The sequence below is a fragment of the Chiloscyllium plagiosum genome, unplaced genomic scaffold (assembly GCF_037043375.1).
Source record: "Chiloscyllium plagiosum isolate Xiang-an unplaced genomic scaffold, Cpla_swu_hap1 HiC_scaffold_46, whole genome shotgun sequence".
Classification (NCBI taxonomy): domain Eukaryota; kingdom Metazoa; phylum Chordata; class Chondrichthyes; order Orectolobiformes; family Hemiscylliidae; genus Chiloscyllium; species Chiloscyllium plagiosum.
Window position 1 is genome coordinate 15,724,079 of NW_028270184.1, and position 19,916 is coordinate 15,743,994.

General features: G+C 44.3%; 1 pseudogene; it reads left to right on the forward strand.

Annotated features, from left to right (window-relative positions):
- Positions 1 to 349: 349 nt before the first annotated feature.
- Positions 350 to 2,283, forward strand: LOC148136238 (uncharacterized; annotated as a pseudogene).
- The last annotated feature ends 17,633 nt before the right edge of the window (positions 2,284 to 19,916 follow it).

Below are 19,916 nucleotides of genomic sequence, written 5' to 3' on the forward strand. Positions count from 1 at the left end.
ACCAGAGCTGGTGTTGTATATGACTGAGTGAATCCCTTCCCACACATTGGAAATTAATTCCTCTCCACAATCCGCACAGTTTCTCCCAAGTTTGGCTGCATTTGTGGTTTGGAGAAAGTGAGGACTGCAGATGCTGGTGATCAGAATCGAAAAATGTGGTGCTGGAAAAGCGCAGCAGGTCAGGCAGCACCTGAGGAGCAGGAGATTTGACGTTTTGGGCATAAGTCATTCCTGATGAAGGGCTTATGCCTGAAACATTGATTCTCCTGCTCTTCAGATGCTGCCTGATCTGCTGTGCTTTTCCAGCACCACATTTTCCAATTCTGCATTTGTGGTTTGTGAGCTGTGATGATTGGCTGAAGTCTTGTCCACACACCCAAGTGTACAGTTTCTCTCCAGTGTGAACAGAGCTTTATCCTTTCATGTTTAAAATCTGATCGAGTTCCATTTGTGACAAAATGGGCGATTCCATCAGATCATGAGGGATGGTTGGTTTGAAAATCTTCACCTTCTAATGTCCTCTGAAGTTCCTGAAGAAGGGCCTGTGCCCGAAACGTCGAATCTCCTGTTCCCTGGATGCTGCCTGACCTGCTGTGCTGTTCCAGCAATAAAGTTTCAACTTTGATCTCCAGCATCTGCAGACCTCACTTTCCCCTCTGAAGTTGATGTCAAACAAAAAACAAGAGAGTGAGAGAGAATCTCTTACAAGACTCAGGCTTCTGTGTGAAGATAGGGACTGAAGGAGAGGGATGTTCGACACCCATACATTAACCAGAGCTTTGCCAGAATCTTCCAAACCGTCAGCCTCCATCACCGAGGTGGAGCACGGTAGCAACCAGATGTGGACACCATCACCTCCCGGTTCCCTCCAGGTCACACACTGTCCTGACTTCTCTGACATCCAGTCTTGGTGGAACAGAAATTTCCTTCAATTAAATCCTGGCAAAACTGAGACCTTTGTCTTCATTCCCCAACACAAACTCCACTGCCTTGCCACTGACTCCATCCCTCTCCCTGGCAACTATCTGAGGCTGAACCAAACACATCATAACCAGTGGGAAATATTTCAGCCCCAGATGAAACTGAGGAGAAACTGGAGATGTGGTGATTGTGGGGAGGAATGCATTTCCCCTTCTGAGCTGGGCACAGTCCCACCAGTAACAGGCCATTCACCTGCACAGTGTGTGGGAAGGGATTCACTCAGTCATCTAACCTGCTGCAACACCAGCTCATTCACACTGAGGAGAGACCATTTCAATGTATGGTCGGCAAGAAGTGCTGTAAACTTTCTGGGGGACTGTTGTGCCATCAATGTGTTCACGCTGAGGGCAGACATTTTAAATGCATGGACAGTGGAAAATGCTTTAAAACTTCCAGGGACTTGACGTCCCATCAACATGCTCATACTAATGAGATACCTTTTAAATACCCAGACTGTAGAAAATACTATAAAATGTCTGGGGACCTGGTGGCCCATCAACGTGCTCACACAGAGGAGAGACTTTTGAAGTGCCCAAACTGTGGGATGTGTTATAAAACTTCCAGGGACCTAATGTCCCACCAACTTGCTCACATTAATGAGAGACCTTTTAAATGCCCAGCCTGTGGGAAATGCTACAAAACCTCCAGGGATCTGATGTCCCACCAACGTGTTCACTCTGAGGAGAAAGCGTTTAGGTGCTCTCTCTGTGGGACTGGGTTCAGGCGATCATCTGACCTCATGGAGCACCAGCAGGTTCACACACTGGGAAGAAACCGTTCAGCTGCTCAGAGTGTGGGAGGGGATTCACTCGTTCATCCAACCTACTGAGACACCAGCAAGTTCACACTGCGGAGAGATCTTTTACATGCCCAGACTGTGGAAAATGCTACACAAGCTCCTGGGGACTGACTTGTCATCAGCATGTTCACTCTGAGGAGAGACCGTTCAAATGCTCTGACTGGAAAGTGCTTTAGGAATTCTGTGGGACTGTGTCCCATCAACATGTTCACATGGAGGAGAGACCTTTTAAATGCTCACACTGCAGGAATACAAGTTCCTGGGGACTGTTTCATCATCAATGTGCTCACATTGAGGAAAGAACTTTCAAATGTCTAGTGTGTGGGAAGTGCTATCGAAGTTTTGTGGAACTGATGCCCCATCAACATGTTCACGCAATGAGAGACCTTTCAGATGTTTTCACTGTGGGACTGGGTTCAGGTGATCATTCAAACTTTCAGTACACCAGCAAGTTGACACCAGAGAGAAAGAATTTACCTGCTCCATGTGAGAAAAACAGTTAGCTCACTCATCGACCCTGCTGAGACAGCAGAGAGATTACAATTGCAACATTTAAAAGGCATTTCGATGGGTTTATGAACGGAGGGATGTGGGCCATGTGCTGGCAAATGGGATTGGATTAATTTACGACACCTGGTTGGCATGGGCGAGTTGGACGGAAGGGTCTGTTTCCATGTTGTGTAGTTCAATGACTCTATTGTCCTAAAGAACATTGCTGCTCGATTGGATGTGCAGCTATTGGAGGGAACCATCAAGTGATGGGGTCAGGGAGCTCTCCTTGTTCCAGAGTTGTCCCTTGGGTGGGCTGGCTTTATACAGCATAGCTCTCAAGAGTGGGACCGTCTCTTGGATGTTGTAGCAATCTGCTCAGCACCAGTAATGCCCAGTCACACTGTCCTTCCCAGTCCCGTAGGCACCATGAGAGAAAGAGGCGATATTGAAACAAGCAGGAACTGTTATTTTTAGGAGAAATTCACCGTTTTTCAAGCCGGGGACCATTGAAGTGAAGCAGTGACGACCATTACCTTTGGAGAACATCAACAGGCCTGACAGCATCTGAAGGAGGATCACTAAAGTCGAAACATTTTGCCTCCCTGCTCGGACGCCGCCAGAGGTGAATTTTTCCAGCAAATTGTTTTCTTTGGTGTTATTTACCTCACGCACTCAATTGGAGAACCAACCGCCCGGGCTCGGTCTTCCAGCCCCGCCTCTCATTCACTCCGATTGGTTGGGGGACCAACAGCCCCGGCTCGGTATTCCAGCCCCGCCCCTCAGTCACACTGATGGTTTGGAACACCAAGGGCATTGGTTCTTCCAGAACCGCGTTCACTTCCTATTGGTTTGCAGCGGCCGCCAATCACCTTAATGTGAAACACCCTACATGTTTTGATGTCATCATGCACCAACGTCTGCTCCAGTCTTGTCCCTTTATTCAGGGTGTATGATCTGTTCAGGGTTTTCAGTGCTGTGCCCTGTTATTTGGGACAGAATCAATGGCTCTGGGGCTGATGTGACCCCTTTCCAGTAAATCTGAATTGCTCTGTTTCACCTCTGTCCCCCCTGATCATCTCTCTGATATTGTTTAGCCTCCTCTGTCTCTCACAATGGGGCCACCTAACTCATGTGCAGAGTTTTATTGGTCAGATTTCCTCAACTGCCTAACCTCCTAATTTACCAGCTTGACTTTCCCACAGGATCGTTCAAAAGCCAGAAATTGTTTTTAATTCTCCTGTATAGTCCATCCTCTTCCACTTCTGAGATTATTGAGCAACAAATTCTGCACTGTTTTACACTCCCTATATTTTATCCGATATACCATGAAATAGTTTATATTCATGCACAGGATGAGGTCAGTTAAGAGTCAGCAACATCAGGTTTGGAGACACATGTAGGCCAGACCAGGTAAGGATGGTAGTTTCCTTCCCTAAAGGACATTAGTTAACCAGATGGAGTTTTCCAACAATTGGCAATGGATTCATGGTCATTATTAGACTCTTAATTCCAGTTTTTTTTAATTGAATTCAAATTTGACCCAGGGTCCTCAGAACATTATCTGGATCTCTGATTAACAGGCAAGCAATAAGACCACTAGGCCATTACTGTTTCTGTCTCCACTGCCTGACGTGCTGAATTTTTTTCAGGATTTTCTCATTGCAGATGTCCAGCAGCCACACTGTTTTATTATGATTGTATTACAGGTGCTCATAGGACAAAGCTTGGAAAGCCAGAGGTTGGAAATCTAGACACAGTAATTAAAAGATGGTTTGTATCTGGGTGCATGTTGGTTGCAGATGTTGGTCCCTGGTTGCACGGTTTTGTTCAGAATTGTTCACAATCCCTACAGTGTGGAAATAGGCCCTTCAGCTCAACAAGTCCACATCAACCCTCCGAAGAGTAACCCACCCAGACCCATTCCCCTCCTCTGTATTTACCCCTGACTAACTCTATGGGCAATTTTAGTATGACCAATTTACCTGACCTGCACATCTTTAGACTGTGGGAGGAAACCAGAGCACCCGGAGGAAACCTATGCAGACACGGGGAGGATGTGCAAACTCCCCTGAGGCTGGAATCGAACCTGGGTCCCTGGTGCTGTGAGGCAGCAGTGCTAACCACTGAGCCACCGTGCTGCCACAGGCAGGCACAATTTAAGACTTGAAGGTGAAGGAACCCCTGGGGCTTGTGGCCATAATATGATAGAGTTCACCCTGCAGTTTGACAAGGAAAAGATATAATCAGCTGTAATGGTATTACATTTGAGTAAAGGTAACTCCAAAGATGAGGGAGGAGCTGGCAAGAATTGATTGGAAGGAAAGCTGAACAAGGAAGATTGGTGGAACAGCAATAGTTTCTGGGGAGTAATTTGGAAGGCACATCATAAATTCATCCCAAGGAAGGAGAAACGAATACTAAAGGGAGGATGAAGCAACCGTGGCTGACAAGGGAATTCAGGGACAGCATAAATACAAAGGAAAAAACAGACAACGTGGTGAAGATTAGTGGGAAGCCTTTAAAAACTAGCAGAGGATAACTAAAAAAATCTGTAAGCGGGGACAAGGTGAAATTTGAGGGTCAGCTAACTAGTATTATAAAAGAAGATTGCAAGAGTTTTTTTAAAGATATATAAAAAGGTAACAGAGAGGGAAGAGTGGATATTGGACCACTGAAAAATGAGGCTGGAGAAATAGTAATGGGAAACAAAGCAATGGTGGAGGAACTGAACAGGTACTTTGCATCCGTTTTCACAGTGGAAGACACCAGCAGCATACCAGAATCTCAAGAGAATCAGGGGGCAGTGGTGAGTGTAGTGGCCATTACTAAGGAGAAGGTGCTGGCAAAGCTGAAATCATCCAGACCAATTGCACGACACACCAAAGTTCTGAAGGCGATAGCTGAGGAGATTGTAGATGCATTGGTGGTGATATTTCAGGAATCATTGGGGTCAGGGAGGGTCCCAGAAGACTGGAAAATGGTTAACATAGCATATCTGTTTGAGGAGGGAAGCAGAAGAAAATAAATTATAGGCTTGGCACCCTGACCTCAATTATTGGTAAGACTGTCAAGTCCATTATTAAGGCTGAGATTGTAGAGTACTTGGAAGTACGTGATGAAACAGGGCTGAGTTGGCATGGCTTTATCAAGTGGTTCTATCGAGAGCAAATGGAGAAAGATGTGAATCCAGGCTCAGACAAGGAAATATGTGAGAAACAGTTTGGTCCAGTGGGCACCTGGAAAGGATGGAAGCAGCTGATCAGATTATTTCAGATTTACTCATTCTTAGTGACTAAGAACATCCATGAGTTCCTTGTATTTATTGGGAGAGCATTTCAAATAAGGTTGGTTTATTTAACTTTATCTAATGTACTAACACCAACATCTGAGCTAGAGATTATTGATATCAACAGAAACAGGCTCCAGTCAATATAGTTCAGTCCTCAGTGAAAGAAACAGCCAAATAGAATTCCTGTAGTTATTGATGAAACAGCTGGTGTTTCAGCAGGGTAGATGAAGTCATGAATGTCTTCTCACACTGGAAGCTGGTGAACAGCCTCTCCCAGTATGAACTCGCTGGTGTGTCCTCAGGGTGGATGACTTAGTGAAGGTCTTCCCACAGTCAGAGCAGGTGAATGGTTTCGCCCCAGTGTGCTCTCGCTGGTGTACTGAGAGTATATACGATTGTCTGAATCCAGTCTCACAGTGAGTGCATCCAAATGTCTCTCATCAGTGTGTACACATTTTTTGGCACATCAGTTCCCCAGACCTTTTACAGCATTTCCCACAATCTGAGCATTTAAAAGATATGTTATCCGTGTGAGTGCGTTGATGGGACAGCAGTTCCCAGGAACTTTTATAGCACTTGCCACAATCTGAATATTTAAATGGTCTCTTATCAGTGTGAACTTGCTGGTGTTTGAAAAGGATAGATAAATCAGTGAAACCCTTTGCACAAATTAGGTAGGCAAATGGCTTCCTCACAGTTTGAATGTGTTGGTGTGTCAGCAATGCAGATGTTTGAGTGAATCTCTTCTCACACTCAGGGCAGCTGAACGGTCTCTTCCTAGTATGGCTTCGCTGGTGCACAGTGAGGTCCTCAGTTTGTTTGAATGCAGAGCTGCAGACAGAGCACTGGAATGGTTTCTCCTCACTGTGAAGACATTCGTGATGCGTCAGGTCTCCAGAACTTTTAAAGAACTTTCCACACTCCAGGCAGTGAAAAGGTCTCTCCTCAGTGTGAACTTGCTGGTGTTTCAGCAGGTTGGACAACTAGGTGAATTCTTTTTCACGTCAGGAGCAGGTGAATGGCCTCTTCCTGGTATGAACCCATTGGTGTGGTAGCAGCCCTGATGAGCAAGTGAATCCCTTTCCAGCTCAGAGGGGAATCTGAATCCCTCCCCACAGTCTCCACATTTCCATAGTTTACCTCAGATGTGAATACTGCTTATGCTTTCCATATTAATCATCCAAAAATATGGATGTTACATAAAATTGTGGCAAATGCTTATGTGATGTATTGTTTTAGCTGTCTGACTTCAAATCATCTCATTCAAGTACCCTGTAAAATTAATGTAAAACAGGAGAAAACGGAGTGAGAGAGAACCAACAAAAAATACAAAGGCAGACTGTGAAGGACAGCTGGTAGTTTGGGCAGCCAGCACTCGGAGAAAGTGACATAAAAGCTGCTGGATTGACATTTTTTTAAAAATCAAGTTGCTGATATCCTTCAGGGAAGGGAAGTTGCAACCAATGTAACCAACAGAAGAGTCTGGCCTCTCTGGAAGGAGGGATGAAGAGAGACAGAGATAGAGAAGCTGGTGTTGAAGCTGAACTGTTGTTGCTGGTTTGAATGGACATCACCATACCTTTATCAGCTCTGTGTAAAATCCTTTAACTCCTTACCTAACAGCACTGTGTAAGCTGCTTCACCACACAGACTGCAGCAGTTCAAGGTGGTCAAAAATCATCTTCTATACTGAAGAGTTCCTATCATCAGTGGCATTCAAATCCAAAGTAGATTGATAGCATCTTCAACAATATTTGTCCTTAAAACAATATCCTGTTACTTTATATGAACAGTGTCAATTTAGTAACTTGAACACCCCTACAATTTCTCTCTCTTTAACAGTTTCACATTGGACATTGCATGGCCCAACAGGATTCCAAAGTCTTTGGGGCTCACCCCAGCAGCTTCTCCTCCATCTCCAGTCCAGCACAAAATCCAGAATTTCCTGCTCCCTGCTGGGGAACCACAACCACAAGCTACTCCAAAAAACCATCTTGAAGACATTCTGTGAATTCCTTTACTTGCGATCCACTACCAATCTGATTTTTTCGTCGACCTGATTATTGAAGACCCCCATTATTATTGTAAGAGCCATTGAAACTGAAACAGCAGGGTTAAGTTTATAGTTTGAAAATGTAAGTGGTTTGTGAAGTTTTCAGCGTAATTTTGTCACAGCCCTGAGGCAATTGTTTCAAGCCAGCATCAACAATTACTTGTCTTTAATAGTAAGTCAGAGACTTGGAATTCTACAGTAAGTAACTCACCTCTAAAGCTATGACCTCGACCTTCTGTAAGAGCAACAGCCACAGATTCATAGGAACATCAGCAGATTTAAGTGATCCTGCAAGATATTCACCATCCTAACTTGGAAATATATTCACTGTCGCTGGGTCAAAATCCTGGACCCCTCCCCCCACCCAAGAGCATTGTGAATGTCCCTACACCACATAGACTGCAGTCAGTCAAGAAGACGGCTCAGCATCACTATCTGCAGGTCAATTAGTGATGGGCAACAAATATTGGACTAGTCAGCAATACCCATATCTCATGGATGAATAAGAAAAAGTCGTCAATCTATGCATTTTAAAGAACAGTTCACAGGAGCTGTTAAATGCTGGTACAATTACAACAAATGTTTGATATGCAAATAAGATGGTACCTGCGACAGGTTACCAGGATTTTCCCGTTTTATTGATGTGTACCTTTTACAGTCCTCCTCACTGTTAACTTTGCATCACAATTTGATAATCAGTTAATTCCTCAATAAAGAAGTTTATCACTTCCTCATGACTTGTTCAGTCAGCAAAGGAATTGAGATTTAATATGCTGAGCTACCATGCTTTATTCATTTCAAATTTCTGTTTGCAGTTTATTGGAATTCTGTCTCCAATTTTTAAAATTGGAATTCAGATTTCTGATGTCCAAACTTTTACATATTATTAGGAACAGTGGGCTCAGTGTTAACCATGGAAGTGGAACACTACTTCCCAACTTTGAGGAGAAAGTGAGGTCTGCAGATGCTGGAGATCAGAGATGGAAATGTGTTGCTGGAAAAGCGCAGCAGGTCAGGCAGCATCTAGGGAACAGGAGAATCGACATTTCGGGCATTAGCCCTTTCCTTGAACCCTTTCCTGAACCCTTTCCTGAACCCCATTCCTGAAGAAGGGCTAATGCCCGAAACGTCGATTCTCCTGTTCCCTAGATGCTGCCTGACCTGCTGCGCTTTTCCAGCAACACATTTCCATCTACTTCCCAACTTTGACTGTCTTGAGTAGCTTCTCTTAACTACTACATTCTGATTTCTGTGTTATATCAGGCTTGCCATCAATCGCAGTATGACTGATCTATGAGGTGAACCTGATCAGGATGCGTGGAGTCATAGAGTCATAGAGATGTACAGCATGGAAACAGACCCTTCGGTCCAACCCAATCTAATCCCATCTGCCAGCACCTGGCCTATATCCCTACAAACCCTTCCTATTCATATACCCATCCAAATGTCTCTTAAATGTTGCAATTGTACTAGCCTCCACCACATCCTCTGGCAGCTCATTCCATACACGTACCACCCTCTGCGTGAAAACGTTGCCCCTTAGGTCTCTTTTATATCTTTCCCCTCTCACCCTGAACCTATGCTCTCTAGTTCTCGACTCCCTGACCCCAGGAAAAAGACTTTGTCTATTTACCCTATCCATGCCCCTCATAATTTTGTAAACCTCTATAAAACAGCCCCAGCCTGTTCAGCCTCTCCCTGTAGCTCAGATCCTCCAACCCTGGCAACATCCTTGTAAATCTTTCCTGAACCCTTTCAAGTTTCACAACATCTTTCCGATAGGAAGGAGACTAGAATTGCACGCAATATTACAACAGTGGCCTAACCAATGTCCTGTACTCAATACTCTGACCAATAAAGGAAAGCATACCAAACGCCTTCTTCACTATCCTATCTACCTGCGACTCCACTTTCAAGGAGCTATGAACCTGCACTCCAAGGTCTCTTTGTTCAGCAACACTCCCTAGGACCTTACCATTAAGTGTATAAGTCCTGCTAAGATTTGCTTTCCCAAAATGCAGCACCTCGCATTTATCTGAATTAAACTCAATCTGCCACTTCTCAGCCCATTGGCCCATCTAGTCCAGATCCTGTTGTAATCTGAGGTGACCCTCTTCGCTGTCCACTACACCTCCAATTTTGGTTGAACAGGCAAACAGCAGAATGGATGGAAAAATCAAAATAGAACCATCCTATAAGCATTCCAACCCCAGAACTCTATCAACAAACACACTGACTTGGATCCCATTTACTATCCCCTGAGAAAATGAGCAGGAAGTGACATCACCACAGGAAATGACATCAATGACCCAAGGAAACCTAAACACAAATAGAAAGTGTGTCATGCCACCAGTGCTTCACCTGGAGGCTCACTGATGAGGAGAAAGTGAGGACTTCAGATGCTGGAGATCAGAGCTGAAAAATGTGTTGCTGGATTCCTGAAGAAGGGCTTATGCCCGAAACGTCGATTCTTCTGCTCCTTTGATGCTGCCTGACCTGCTGCACTTTTCCAGCAACACATTTTTCGGCTCATTGATGATGCTACCTAGTGACAAAATGTCTGAAAATGAACCTTCCAGCTCAGCGAGCATCTAGAACCACAGAATTATGATACAAAAGGAGACCACCCTGCCCATTATATCTGCACTGGCTCTCCAAATGAGCAACATGACCAGTGTCATTCTCTTGCCTTTCCACTTAGCCCTGCATATTGTTTCTATTCACATAATTATCTGATCCTAACTTGAATGTCTTGCTAAAAGATGCTGCTACCACACTCCTAGGAAGCATTCCAAAAGAGAAAATGAGGTCTGCAGATGCTGGAGATCAGAGATGGAAACGTGTTGCTGGAGAAGCGCAGCAGGTCAGGCAGCATCTAGGGAACAGGAGAATCGACGTTTCGGGCATTAGCCCTTCTTCAGGAATGAGGAAAGTTTGTCCAGCAGGCTAAGATAAAAGATAGGGAGGAGGGACTTGGGGGAGGGGCGTCGGAAATGTGATAGGTGGAAAAAGGTCAAGGTGAGGGTGATAGGACAGATTGGGGTGGGGGCGGAGAGGTCGGGAAGAAGATTGCAGGTTAGGGAGGCGGTGCTGAATTTGATGGATTTGACTGAGACAGGCTGGGGGGAGGGGAAATGAGGAAACTGGTGAAATCCGAGTTCATCCCTTGTGGTTGGAGGGTTCCTAGCCGGAAGATGAGGCGTTCTTCCTCCAACCGTCGTTTCGCTGTGGTCTGACGATGGAGGAGTCCAAAGACCTGCATATCCTTGGTGGAGTGGGAGGGGGAATTGAAATGTTGAGCTACAGGGTGGTTGGGTTGGTTGGTCCGGGTGTCCCAGAGGTGTTCTCTGAAACGCTCCGCAAGTAGGCGGCCTGTCTCCCCAATATAGAGGAGGCCACATCGGGTACAGAGGATGCAATAGATGATATGTGTGGAGGTACAGGTGAATCTGTGGCGGATATGGAAGTTTCCTTTGGGGCCTTGGAGGGAGGTGAGAGGGGAGGTGTGGGCGCAAGTCTTGCACCTCCTGCGGTTGCAGGGGAAGGTGCCGGGAGTGGAGGTTGGGTTGGTGGCGGGTGTGGATCTGACGAGGGAGTCACGGAGGGAGTGGTCTTTACGGAATGCTGATAGGAGAGGGGAGGGAAATATATCCTTGGTGATGGGTCCGTTTGGAGGTGGCGGAAATGATGGCGGATGATGCGCTGTGCATGGAGGTTAGTGGGGTGGTAGGTGAGGACCAGTGGGGTTCTGTCCTGGTGGCGGTTGGAGGGGCGGGGTTCAATGGTGGAGGATCGGGAAGTGGAAGAGATGCGGTGGAGGGCATCGTCGATCACGTCGGGGGGGAAATTGCATCTACTACAAACCGACCGACTCCCACAGCTACCTGGACTACACCTCCTCCCATCCTGCCCCCTGCAAAAACGCCATCCCATTCTCCCAATTCCTTTGACTCCGCCGCATCTGCTCCCAGGAGGACCAGTTCCAAAAACGCACATCCCAGATGGCCTCCTTCTTCAAGGACCGCAATTTCCCCCCCGACGTGATCGACGATGCCCTCCACCGCATCTCTTCCACTTCCCGATCCTCCACCCTTGAACCCCGCCCCTCCAACCGCCACCAGGACAGAACCCCACTGGTCCCACATTCCAAAACCTAACTATTCATTATGAGAAAGGTTTCCCTCACCTTGCATTTGCTTCTTTTGCATTTCACTTTTAAGTTATGCCCTTTGGTTCTTGATCCATTTATAAACAGAAACAGTTTCTCCCTATCTCCTGCATTTAGATGACTCATGATTTTGAAAACTTCAATCAAATCTCCTTTGATCCTTCTCCTGTCATGAAAACTGCCCCAGTTTCTTTGCATTATCTTTGCAACAAATTCCTTATACCTGGAACCATTCTGGTAAACTTCTGCACTCTCTCAATCAGTTCTCTTTTTTTCCTGAAGTACAGCACCCAGAACTGTACACAATATTCCAGCTGAGGTCTAATTAGTGCCTTAGACAAGCTCAGCATAGCTCCTTCTCACCTATGCCCATAGTAATAAAGCCTAGTATACTATTAGTTTCATTAATCGCTCTGTCTACCTGTCCTGCCATCTTTATTGACTGATGCACATATGCATCTAGGTCCCTCTGCTCCCTTTATAGTATGATGTGGAGGTGCTGGTGTTGGACTGGAGTGGACAAAGTTAAAAATCACACAATGCCAGGTTATAGTCCAACCGGGTTATTTGGAAGCACTAGCTTTTGGAGCGCTGCTCCTTCATCAGGTAGCTAAGGAGCAGCGCTCCAGAAGCTACTGCTTCCAAATAAACCTGTTGGACTATGACCTGGTGTTGTGTGATTTTTACAGCAGTCACTGTATATTTTAGATTGTCCATGTTGTTTCTGAACTTCATCTGTTATCTATCCACCCATTCCACCTATCGTCAATATCCTTTTGAAGTTGTACACTGTCCTTACAGCTTATAATTCTCCGATGTTTCTGGCTGTCTGTAAACTTTGTAATTGTGCTCTGGAAAAGGGTCTCGATGCAAACCCCTGGGGAACTCCACCACAAAGTTTCCTCTGCCTAAAGAATATCCTTGACCATTCTTAGCATTCTGTAAATGCTCTCTGTTCAGATGAAATCCATATGGTTTGTACATGGGCAATTCATTCCTGACATAGTCCCTCATAAGAGTTCCTCAACAAATCTGAAAATGCTGATGGGGCATCAGTTGCCGGAACCTTGAAAGTACTTGTCACACTCTAGGCATATCAGATGTATCTCCCCAATATGATTTTGGGAATGTTTCAGGAAGGTGGATGACTGAACGAATCTGTTCTCATGCGTGGAGAAAGTGAACTGCCTCTTCCTATTGTGAGTGCCATGATATGGAAAAGCCAGTGTTGGACTGGGGTGGGCAAAGTTAAATGTCACATAACACCAGGAAATTGTCCAACAGATGCATTTGGAAGTACAAGCTTTCGGAGTGGGATTGTAGGATTCAGAATTTATAATAAAAGATCCTTTTGTCAATATGCATGATCTTCTTGGAGACCCTCTCCACTCTGAGCTGGCAATTGGTGGTGTCGATGGTAGCTATGGTGTGGAGGTGCTGGTGTTGGGCTGGGGTGGTCAAAGTTAAAAATCACACAACACCAGGTTATAATTCAGCAGAATCTTTTACTATAAATTCTGTGTCCTAACACTCTGCCCCACTAGCTACTTGATGAAGGAGCAGCGCTCCAAAAGCTTGTATTTCCAAATAAACCTGTTGGACTACAACCTAGTGCGTCAGTGCATAGTGAATTGCGCTGGTTACCTCTACACACTCCCGCATCAAGAACACATCAATGGTTTTTCGACAATAAGAATACATTGATAGGACATCAGGTCCCCAGAACCTGCATAGCGCCTCCCCATTTAAAATTTAAAATGGGCATTTAAAATATCTTTTACCAGTTAAACTCTCTGATGTTTGACCAGTTTATCTGATAGAATGAATTCCTCCCTACACTCGGAGTAAGTGAATGGCATCTTCCCTTTGTCAACTTGTTTGTGTGTCTGCAGGTGGGATCAATAAGTAATTCCCCTCTTATACTCAACAGGTGAATAACATTTCCCACGTTCAATTTGCTGGTAGGTCAGTAGGATGGATAACTGAATAAATCACTTCTCACACTCAACAGCTGGATGATCTGTCCACAGTGTGAGCGCATCAATGCATTTCCAGCACTGATGAGTAATGAAATCCCTATTCAGTCTCCAGATTTCCAGGGTCTTTCCTGTATATTGACACTTGTGAACTGGCTGCTGCCTTGCAGTTTTCAGATGCTATGCTATTCAGATTACAATGAAATGGACACCCTGTCAGATCCATTTTACAATTGCAAATCTTCACCATTTCTTTGGCTGTAAAATTGATCTAAAACAGAAAAACGTGAGAGGATTCATAAAAGCACAAAGACAAATTGTAAAATTGAACTGAAAGAATCTGAGATTCTGTTTGGACAACATTGCAAGGATGTATTGGGTGGGTAGGGTTAGTACTATGAGAAAAAATGTTACAGATGTTGACCAGGATGTCAATGAAGGGTAACTCATAGAGTCATAGAGATGTACAGCATGGAAACAGACCATCTGGTCCAACTTGTCCTTGCCGACCAGATATCCTAATCTATCTAGTCCCACCTGCCAGCACTTGGCCCATATCCCTCTAAACCCTTCCTATTTATATACCCATTCAGATACCTTTCAAATACTGCAATTGTACCAGCCTCCACACTTTCTCTGGCAGCTCACCCTATACACGCATCACCCTCCACGTGAAAAAGCTGACCCCTTGGTCTCTTTTATATCTTTCCCTTCTCATCCTGAACCTATGCCCTCTATTCTGGACTCCCCCATACCACGGAAAAGACCTTGTCTGTTTATCCTATCCATGCCCCTCATAATTTTATAAAGCTCAGACCATCCAACCCTGACAAAATCCTTGTAAATCTTCTCTGAACCCTTTAAAGTTTCAAAACTTTCTTCTGATAGGGGGGAGACCAGAATTGCACGCAATTTTCCAAAAGTGCCTTAACCAATGTCTTGTGCAAGATGACCTCCCAACTCCTGTACTCAATACTCTTACCAACAAAGGAAAGCATACCAAATGCTGTCTTTACTGTCCTATCGACCTGCGACTCCACTTTCAAAGAGCTGTGAACTTGCACTCCAAAGTCTCTTTGTTCAGCAACACTCCTTAGGACCTTACCATTAAGTGTATAAGTCAAGTTCTGATTTGCTTTTCCAAAATGCAGCACCTCACATTTATCTAAATTAAACTCCATCTGCCACTCCTCAGCCCATTGGCCCGTCTGATCAAGATCCCGTTGTACTCTGAGGTAACTTTCTTCGCTGTCCACTATACATCCAATTTTGGTGTCATCTGCAAACTTACTAATCATACCTTAAATGTTCACATCTGATTCATTGATATAAATGATGAAAAGTAGAGGACCCAGCACCGATCCTTGTGGCACACCACTGGTCACAGGCCTCCAGTCTGAAAAGCTACCCTCCACCACAACCCTCTTGTCTTCTATCTGCGAGCTAGCTCTGTATTCAAATGGCTAATTCTCCTTGTATTCCATATGATCTAACCTTGCTAACCAGTCTCTGACGAGGAACCTTGTCGAATGCTTTACTGAAGTCCATGTAGATCACATCCACTGCTCTGCCCTCATCAATCTTCTTTGTTACATCTTCAAAAAACCCAATCAAGTTCATGAGAAATGATTTACCATGCACAAAGCCATGTTGACTATCTCTAATCAGTCCTTGCCTTTCCAAATACATGTAAATCCTGTCCCTTAGGATTCCCTCCAATAGCTTGCCCACCACCAATGTCAGGCTCACTGGTCTGTAGTTCCCTGGCTTTTCCTTACCGCCTTTCTTAAATAATAACACCACGTTAGCCAACCTCCAGTCTTCCAGCGCCTCACCTGTGACTATCGATGTTACAAATATCTCAGCAAGGAGCCGAAGCAATCACTTCCCCAGCTTCCCACAGAGTTCTGGGGTACACCTGATCAGATCCTGGGGATTTATCCACTTTTATGCATTTCAAGACATCCAGCACCTCCTCCTCTATAATATGGACACTTTACAAGATTTCACCATCTATTTCCCCACATTCTATATCTTCCATGTCTTTCTCCACAGTATTTACTGATGCAAAAAACTCGTTTAGTATCTTCCCCATGTCCCCCGGGTCCACACATAGGCTGCCTTGGCTGATCTTTGAGAGGCCCTATTCTCTATCTCTTTGCATTCTCCTTAACCATTTTTGCCAAAGCTACCTTATGTCCCTGTTAAAGTACAGATTTGAGACAGCCCAGGGAATCCCTGTGGACTCAGACCTGTAAAGCCTCTCTCTTGATTTGTCCCAGAGATCGTACTCTTTGGAAGTCTAGAATAAAAACCTCTAACAGGCAGTTTAGTTTAATTTTAGTCATTCCCTTTATTCACTAATACCATCACTGTTAGAACATAACACTGATACCTATACTCGCAGACACCAACACCTACCAACAGGTGGAGCTAGACCCGACCCCACAACTAGGAAACAAAATTACATATCTCCTAAGAAAATTACACAATTCCAGACAATTAAACAAGACGGAATTCCAAAAAATGAAACCAGACGGGACCAACACCCCACGATTCTACGGACTACCAAAAATCCATAAACCTGGAGCCCCCCTCAGACCGATAGTCTCACTACCCGGAACACCAACTTACAGACTGGCCAAAGAACTACACGCAAGACTGAAATACCCAGTAGAAGAGTCACAGCACTCCACCCACTCCACCCAGGAATTCCTAAAAATCATCAAAAACACCAAAATAGAGGAAGACAAAACAATGATCTCATTCGACGTAACAGCACTGTTCACCTCCATCAACATCGACCTGGCAAAGGAAACACTTACCACACTTTTAGAAGAGCTGAAAATGTGTTGCTGGAAAAGCGCAGCAGGTCAGGCAGCATCTAAGGAGCAGGAGAATCGAGGTTTCGGGCATAAGCCCCTCTTCAGGAAAACAATCCTGAAGAAGGGCTTATGCCCAAAACGTCGATTCTCCTGCTCCTTGGATGCTGCCTGACCTGCTGCGCTTTTCCAGCAACACATTTTCAGCTCTGATCTCCATCATCTGCAGTCCTCACTTTCTCCTCACACTTTTAGAAGAGACCAGCACACACACACCAACCACCATCAATCACATTACCAACGAAAACATCATGAAGCTAGTGGACCTGTACCTCACAACCCACTTCACCTTCAACAACATAGTCTACAAACAAACCAATGGCACACCCATGGGATCTCCACTATCAGGATTCATAGCAGAAGCGGTAATGCAAAGACTAGAACAAACAGCCCTAACAACCATCAAACCAAAAATCTGGGTCTGCTACGTAGATGTCATCACAAAACGAAACAAGATAGAAGAGACATTTAACATCATCAAAAACACCCTCACAGGCATAAAGTTCACCAAGGAGGAAGAAACCGACAACAAACTCGCATTCCTGGACGTCAAAGTCGAAAGAATGGACAACAGAGAACTACAAACCTGCGTATACAGAAAACTGACAAACACTGACCAAATACTTAACTACACCAGCAACTATCCCAACACACACAAACAAAGCTGTATCAGAACACTATTCCAATGAGTCACCTCACACTGCAGCACAGACGAACTTCGGAAAACAGAGGAGAACCACCTATACAACGTATTCAAGAATGGATACTCAAAAAATACAGTCCGCAGATTCCTCAAGAACAAACCACGACAAGCAGACCAAACACAGCCAGAAACCCTAACCACCTTACCATACATCAAAGAAGTTTCAGAAATGACAGCCAGACTACTAAGACCCCTCGGAATCCTAGTAGCACACAAACCCACCAACACTCTCAAACAAAAACTAACAAACTTAAAAGACCCAGTACAACCCATGGACAAAACCAACGTCATCTACAAAATTCCATGCAAGGACTGCTACAAACACTACGTAGGACAAACAGGAAGAAAGTTAGCCACCAGGATACATGAACACCAGCTAGCCACAAAAAGACACAACAAAGAAATGTCTGGATAGCAAACCTACAGCTTAGCGAGCAAACCTACACCCTAAACCTCAACCTGAGCTACAAACCTTGCTAATACCTATAAGCTAAACTAAGTATAGCCTAATAAACTAGGGGAGTAGGGTACCAGCTCTTTAAGTACCCCTGCAGGCTACTCCGATGTACTGCTACAAAGTGGCTTCCTCTATACAAAAGTCTACAAAAACATTGCATGTTCTTAATTAGACAGATAACAGTGAAAGACAATAATTCATAAGGAAGAAAAGTTAATTAACAGATATGTGTGCACTTGACTAATCACGCCTGCAGGCCTTCAGCTATCCATCAGGTGGGAAAAACATGCCCACCTTGCTAGCGAGATAAACTCCTATCATAAAGAGGTCCAGTCTGAGCTAATTGGAGAGTTCATGAAGTAACTTTGCACAGCTCACATGTCTGATACAATTGTTTTACGAAATGGCTTCTTAGCAAGGAGGGCAAACATTTGGCCATAAAATGGCTTCCCAACAGATTGTGTCAGAATCTCTTCAATGTTAGGTTTAGAGTAATTTTAAACTGGGAGCAGACTCCTGCTTTTTATCTTAAGCACAGAATCATTCTGTACCTGAGGCTGAAATGTTACTGCCAGGCTGTATTTAAAATGATTAATTAGTCTTGAATTAAACATGCCTTCTTTTCAAGTTTGTGATTCAAATTCAAATAAGACATAAGATCTGACTAATTAGAATTGACAGTGGGGCAGTCATGGTCTGTAAAAAGAGCAAGTAAATTAAAGCTTTATCAATATTACATTTTACAGAGTTTGCATTTCATAACCAGTAATGGCTACTTAATATCATCATAAAGTCCCAAAATGCAATTAAATTCAATCCATAACAGATAAGCAGTAAGAGTTAATTTTCTACTGGCACCAACAAGCTCAACACTAAAATGGTCGGTCTCTCTCTCTCTCTCTCGTGTCCTTTTGAACTCTCAAGTCAGGGTTTTGTAACAGCAAAGATGTCTTTCTCTGTGTCTGCCCTATTTACAAGGGGTAAAAGAATCCATTATAATTAACAGCATCTGACCGTTAATTACAAAGTTTTTGATAGTACTGAGTTTCATTTCAGGGTCAGAATCGAACACTGTCATTACAAGGGAAGGGCTGTGAATGTTATCACTTGGTGTCCTGTTCACACAGATTCATCAATGCTAAGGCAAATGTTCTTAATTGTCTTACAGCATTCTGTTATCACTTGGTGAGCCCAGATATCCCTATCTTCTTCATTCCTTGAGATCCCTCCTTTTTCTAAGCCTTCCTGCCTGTCTATTTTCTAATGCAGTAAATGTGTTCTATAATTCAGCATGACATTTTAGTCTAAATGTTTAAAGACAAGTTTTAAGGCTATAGACATTCCTGAAGAAGGGCTTATGCCCGAAACGTCGATTCTCCTGTTCCCTGGATGCTGTCTGACCTGCTGCGCTTTTCCAGCAACACATTTCCAGCTCTGATCTCCAGCATCTGCAGACCTCACTTTCTCCTATAGACATTCTCCTCCCCTTTTTGCCCTCCTGATTTCCTTAAGTATACCCCTACTGCCTTTGTAACTTCTAAGGATTCACTGGATCTCTCCTGTCTATACTTATCATATGCTTCCTTCTTTTTCTTCACCAAAACCTCAATTTCTTTATTCATCCACCATTCCCTACACCTTTCCTTCACCCTGGGGATATCGTTCCAAGTTAAAAAGGTGCATGCTTGGAGGGATACATGTAGATGCTGATCTTATGATGAACCTGCTGTACTTCTTTTCTAGCTCGTTGGAATTCTGGGTTTAGAAAGTGTATTGGATGAACCTTGTGCTGTGTACACTGTGCTGCTAGTGTGCATTGATGATGAAGGGAATGACTGCTAAAGGGGTTGGATGGATTGGCAATCATATTTTGTCTTGGATGGTGTCAAGCTTCTTAAGTTTTGTTGAAGCTGCACTTACCAGGACGAGCAGAAGGTAGGCACTGGGGAGACAGGAAGTGCTTTATTTGCCAGCAAAAATCTGAGCTTCCGACTTACTTTTGCAGCCATTATATATATGGCTGGTCCACACAGTTTCTAGTCAGGAATCATCCCCAGGATGCTGCTACATTTGTAGATACGGTATTCATAATAAGGGTTTTCAGTGCAAAGGTGTG